The sequence below is a fragment of the Triticum urartu genome, chromosome 1A, assembly GCF_056163025.1.
Source record: "Triticum urartu cultivar PI428250 chromosome 1A, HENAU_Tu73, whole genome shotgun sequence".
NCBI lineage: Eukaryota > Viridiplantae > Streptophyta > Magnoliopsida > Poales > Poaceae > Triticum > Triticum urartu.
The window spans coordinates 564,211,484-564,217,523 of record NC_141873.1 but is presented as its reverse complement, the minus strand read 5'-3'; the positions used below and the strand labels follow the sequence as shown (position 1 = coordinate 564,217,523).

Below are 6,040 nucleotides of genomic sequence, written 5' to 3'. Positions count from 1 at the left end.
GAAGATCAACTTGTGTGTCTAGGGGTGCCCCCCTGCCCCCGTATATAAAGGAGCAAGGGGAGGAGGCCGGATGGCCCCTATAGGTGTGCCAGGAGGAGTCCTCCTCCTAGTAGGACTCCTACTAAGAGGGGGAAAGAAGTGGGGAGGGAGAGGGAAAGGGGGGCGCCGCCCCCCCCCCTCTCCTAGTCCAATTCGGACCAAGGGGAGGAGGCGCGCGGCCCACCTCTTGCAGTGCCTCTCTCTCTCCACTAAGGCCCATATGGCCCATTACTTCTCCCGGGGGGTTCCGGTAACCTTCCGGCTCCCTGGTTTTCTCCGAAATCACCCAGAACACTTCCGGTGTCCGAATATAGCCGTCCAATATATCAATCTTTATGTCTCGACCATTTCGAGACTCCTCGTCATGTCCGTGATCACATCCGGGACTCCGAACTAACTTCGGTACATCAAAACTCATAAACTCATAATATAACTGTCATCGAAACCTTAAGCGTGCGGACCCTACGGGTTCGAGAACAATGTAGACATGACCGAGAAACGTCTCCGGTCAATAACCAATAGCGGAACCTGGATGCTCATATTGGCTCCTACATATTCTACGAAGATCTTTATCGGTCAGACCGCATAACAACATACGTTGTTCCCTTTGTCATCGGTATGTTACTTGCCCGAGATTCGATCGTCGGTATCTTAATACCTAGTTCAATCTCGTTACGGGAAAGTCTCTTTACTCGTTCCGTAATACATCATCTCACAACTAACTCATTAGTTGCAATGCTTGCAAGGCTTATGTAATGTGCATTACCGAGAGGGCCCAGAGATACCTCTCCGACAATCGAAGTGACAAATCCTAATCTCGAAATACGCCAACCCAACATGTACCTTTGGAGACACCTGTAGAGCTCCTTTATAATCACCCAGTTACGTTGTGACATTTGGTAGCACACAAAGTGTTCCTCCGCAAACGGGAGTTGCATAATCTCATAGTCATAGGAACATGTATAAGTCATGAAGAAAGCAATAGCAACATACTAAACGATCGGGTGCTAAGCTAATGGAATGGGTCATGTCAATCACATCATTCTCCTAATGATGTGATCCCGTTAATCAAATAACAACTCTTTTGTTTATGGTTAGCAAACATAATCATCTTCAATTAACGAGCTAGTCAAGTAGAGGCATACTAGTGACACTCTGTTTGTCTATGTATTCACACATGTATTATGTTTCCGGTTAATACAATTCTAGCATGAATAATAAACATTTATCATGATATAAGGAAATAAATAATAACTTTATTTGCCTCTAGGGCATATTTCCTTCAGGTAGTTCAAATTCACGAGAGACTTTGGGCTTTAGATTCGGATACATTAATGGGTATCAATTAGACTTGTGATAATTCACCTTCAATCCAGATGCTATAGAGAAAAGATCAACTGGACCTTTCAACTTATTGAGTTGTGTTGGACTAGCTTGTAAGACTATTAGTGTATCATATGCATATTGGAGAATAGTAAACTTTGTGCATGAAGAGAATCTGATAGGGGGCTGCAAAATGCTCATGTCCATGGCATCATTCAATATGGCCTGTAAAAAAATCAGCTGCCAAAACAAATAGTAATTGAGAGAGTGGATCACCCTGCCTTGCTCCCCTTCTGCCTTTAAACAACTTTCTAGGAACACTATTTAACATGACATAGATGTATTAAAAATCCTAGAGATAAGTTAGGAGATAGAGAGATATGCCAATATACTCTAACAGACAACACAATTCATGAATGTAGACAAGAACCTACAACAACATAGGGATAGACTTCACCTTGGAAGTAAACTAATAATACTTTGTACACACAATAGACAATATTCCTTTTCCTCCTGTTATTCTAACCAATGTTGGGTTGGTTGCTTCCTAAGACATGAAGTTTGTACAACTTTGTTCACTGTCCACCACTGGAGTTTACGCAGCTTCATCCTGGAAACATGAAAACACTTCCACTGTAAGCTTATCTGAACTCTGAACAAAAATACAGATACTCAAATGAAAGGGGCTTGTTCTTTCTTTCTTTCTTTTGTTTTGTTCTATGTAGGCATGAGATTAGGAGAATGTGTATCTAGATAGCACAAGATCTAGAAAATATCTATTAAAATAAATAGCATTGTGAGTTGAAAGCACGAGGGAGAAAGACTCATTCGATGGGCCTCTGGCGCCTTCTTTAAATTTATTGCGTTCTTGCAGCACTGTCACCCGTTGGCTAGGCAGCAGGACTACAACCAGCTGGGGCAGATGTTGGACGCGCTACATGACACGGCTCAACTCCTCGCTCCACCGGTGACACAACGATGTTGTGGCCACTTGGTGGTCTTTTTTTTCGCTTTTCTTTTGTGTTTTCTTTGGGCATGCTTGTGTTGTAGTCCAGCAGACTTTTATTTTTTTGGGATTGGTTGGTTACTTTATCTTCTAAATCTAAAAAGCTAGCCCCCACTAACCTATTTCTCTCAACATATAGGCATGCCACCTCATCATATAAGATGCATGGGAAAAGATCCACCTCAACATGCAACCATGCACAGGGCCGTCTCCAGGAATTCGGGGCCCCGATGCGAAAAGCAAAATGGGGCCCCTAACATTAAAAACATATAATATAACTCAAGCATAATCACATAATTATATAATTTAAATTTATGTTATTTCGTACAATGTTTAGGAAATTCTCAAGTATCAACGCAAAATACCAAAACCAAGAAACTGACCTCATGCTCTATTTAAGAGTGTCATCCGTCTCGCGTTCATTGATATGAAATCTTCAATTATATCTTCATAATCAATCTTCTCCAACACATCATTTTCAAGTGCTAGTTTCTCCAAACCATTAAGTATTTCTTGTGTCATAGTAGAATGTAAGTAGGACTTCAACAACTTGATTTTAGAAAAGCTCCTTTCCGCAGATGCAACAATTACAGGAATTGTTAACCAAATACTTTCTTCTAGACCTAGGATGCATAATTGTTTCTGTTTATGAACCAAACACAAATCATATCAATGAATTTGAACTGATGAACTCCATGACTTATAGGCTTGTAACTTGGATAGATAGTTGGAATGGAAAAACATAGAACCTTGATTTTGGACTTGGAAGAGGAGCTATTGGAAATCTTGAATCTGTGACCGACAAAAAATGTTCCAAAACATATTAATATTACTGTAGTAACTAGTAAACTGTTATACAAATTTGCAGGTCAGTTTATCAAAATTAGTTAGAGAAAAGGGCCGCACCAGTTGGCCTTCTGTTTGGCGGCACTGTGGCAGTTTTGGCGGGCTTGGCGGCGGCCGGCGCTCGCAGCTACCGTGCAGTTCCGCATCAGGCTGTCCCGTGGCTGCAAGGAGGTCACCGCCGAGCCGCCGATTCATCAGTCGAAGCGAAAAAGATGGGAAGCGAAGGGATTAGGGAATGAAACGACGGAAGTCACGAAACATACATCATTGCGGCTGCCGCTTCGTCTATCAATTGGATGGATCCAAGCGATGAGATTTTGTTTTAGTCGATAATCCAAGTGACGAGATGGGCAGCGTACCAGCGTTGCGGCTGCGGATGGCTTGAGCGGACCAAGCCCAAACGGGAGCGACAGAGGCAACATTGGACAAACCTGATTTATTTCAGACTAATACGTACACATATGTAGACCCTAATCGGGGGCCCCTGGATTTTGGGGGCCCTGTGCGAGCGCACAGCTTGCACAGGCCTCTGAACGGCCCTGACCATGCATAGGAAAAAATCCACCTCAACAAGCGAACATGCATGAGAATTTCCATTCCATTTTTTATTTATAGTTAATAAATATTTCACAACTATATATATAATCAAACGCCATAAATCATACATATTGTCAGTTTTTGTTCTCATATATTACTCCAAATATGCATGTTCTATCTTAGCAAATCTCATTAAAATATGTTGCAAATCATTCCCGCAAGAACGTGCGGGGCACCATCTAGTTTATAAAGCGGCCGGGTCGAAAGCCTATTGAGAGAAAGACTTCAAGATCCATCCAAGTTTTTGTTTTGTAAGTAGGGAAATTGTCTGATAGTGCTAAGATTAAACCACCGATAAATTGGGCCAGGGTGGCTGCAATTAAGCAGTTTGGCTCATAGAGTTGATGGTGCCAGTCGTCATGTATGCATGGTGGTAAGTAACGCCTAAAGAAAAAGAAAAATACGTAAATACCCCTGCATGCTATGCCTTTAAAGTTAAAAAGACATCTTTGTGCAAACGGCAGAGTCATGCGTAGCATACTTTTTCCAGGAAGCAGACAAATACAGCAGTAACTGGTACGCTTATGCTCAACTGAAAACTTTGTTAACATCAGAGTATCCTATGTCTGTTGAGAATTATACCTTTTACTAGGTCCAGAATCCTTGGGTCTTGTACTTGGGGAAGGGGATGCAGCCGTGCTCGATTTTGTCGACGTCGTCAATGAGGAGCTGGAAGTGACGGCGCACCTCCTCGGCGGACTTGGTGCCCCCATGGCGCTGGCCACCTTCTCCCAGAGGTTGGGGGCGCTCACGCCGTAGTAGGCGAGCGCCTCCTCGAACATCTTGTTCTCCTTCTTGCTCCACTCCGAGTCGGAGTTCGGCGAAGTGCTCTGCGACGACGACCCAGAAGACATCTTCAGATGAAATTTTTGATGCTCTACTCGAACTAACAGCACTGCTTTCTCTTGTGCCTGGTGTCCCTGGGGTTCCTGGAAGTCCTTTGTGTTTAGTTCGGTGTCTCTCTTGCTGTGAGGGCGGCTATTTATAGGCCCTGGGGGTGTGTGTCCATGGTTTTGGGTACCGGGCGGTAAATTCGGTTACCGCCCGGTAACCGCGTTTCTCGCTGCCCCGCGATAATTAGGTATCTCGAGCAAAAAAATTCGAACTTTTTGAATTTAAACTCTTAACTTCTAGTTAAATAAGATATATCTCTAGCTCAGACGACTTGTGTCCTAGTGGTAAGGATCTTCCTCCAGTAAGAGCGCATCATGTGTTCGAGGACAGCCGGCCGCATTTTTTCCTTTTTGATTTTTGAAGAATGCACGCCACACTATGCTGTAATTTCTAAAAAATATGTGCGTGCGAAGGTCGAACTCGCGACCTGCAGCCGGCCGCATTTTTTCCTTTTTGATTTTTGAAGAATGCACGCCACACTATGCTGTAATTTCTAAAAAATATGTGCGTGCGAAGGTCGAACTCGCGACCTGCAGGTGCGTGGAAGTGGATCAGACCTGTTACCATTGCGCTAGTACTACTGCTGCATACATTTGGTGCTCCAAACTTATCTATTCTATTCTTTAAAATTTCGAATTCAAATTTGAATATGAAATTTCGCTCGAATTTTTGTCGGTATTTCGTGGTTACCGCGGTAACCGAGTTTACCGCCCCCCCCCCCCCCCCCCACGAGAAAAATGTTCCATTCGGAATCCAAAACCTTGTGTGTGTCATGTCTCTAAAAGGTGGCTCAGGAGAGGAGAACAATGTTCTCGCAGGTTTTTTGAGCTAGCTAGGGTTCGCACATGGGAAGCGTGTGGTGTGTGTGATGAAAGTTTCAAATGACAGCCTGTTTGAGTAATTAAGCCTTTTGGGTCCGTCCATATGCGCACGCATCCCGACGCATGACGACAGTCGTCTGGAGTTGTACCTGAATCTGAATTAACGCTTGAATTGGTCGTATCTGAATCTGAATTAGTGGCTCGGTTTGATATGTTTCCTGACTAAGCTGCATCTCAAAGGGAAATGAAATCATTTTTTCTGTATGCATATTCTGGCCCTAGCTTGCTATTACCTTGCAAATGAATCTGCACTGTGTTTGAAGTTGAAAATTTACATGCCTATAGAAAACCACCGTCTCATCAACATCCTATAATTTTTTTAGAGTTTTTCGACTCTAAAACACATAGTTTTAAATAGCCGGCTATAGCTATAGCCCGCTATAGCCTTTTCAGCAGGGTGCCGCTACGCATTCATAAATAACCCGCTTTACCCCGTTATAGCTGATTTGGAGGC

General features: G+C 43.3%; 1 pseudogene; it reads right to left on the bottom strand.

The window, feature by feature from the left end:
- Positions 1-4,152: 4,152 nt before the first annotated feature.
- LOC125539183 (protein RADIALIS-like 3 pseudogene) lies at positions 4,153-4,816 on the bottom strand (annotated as a pseudogene).
- Between the last annotated feature and the right edge of the window lie 1,224 nt (positions 4,817-6,040).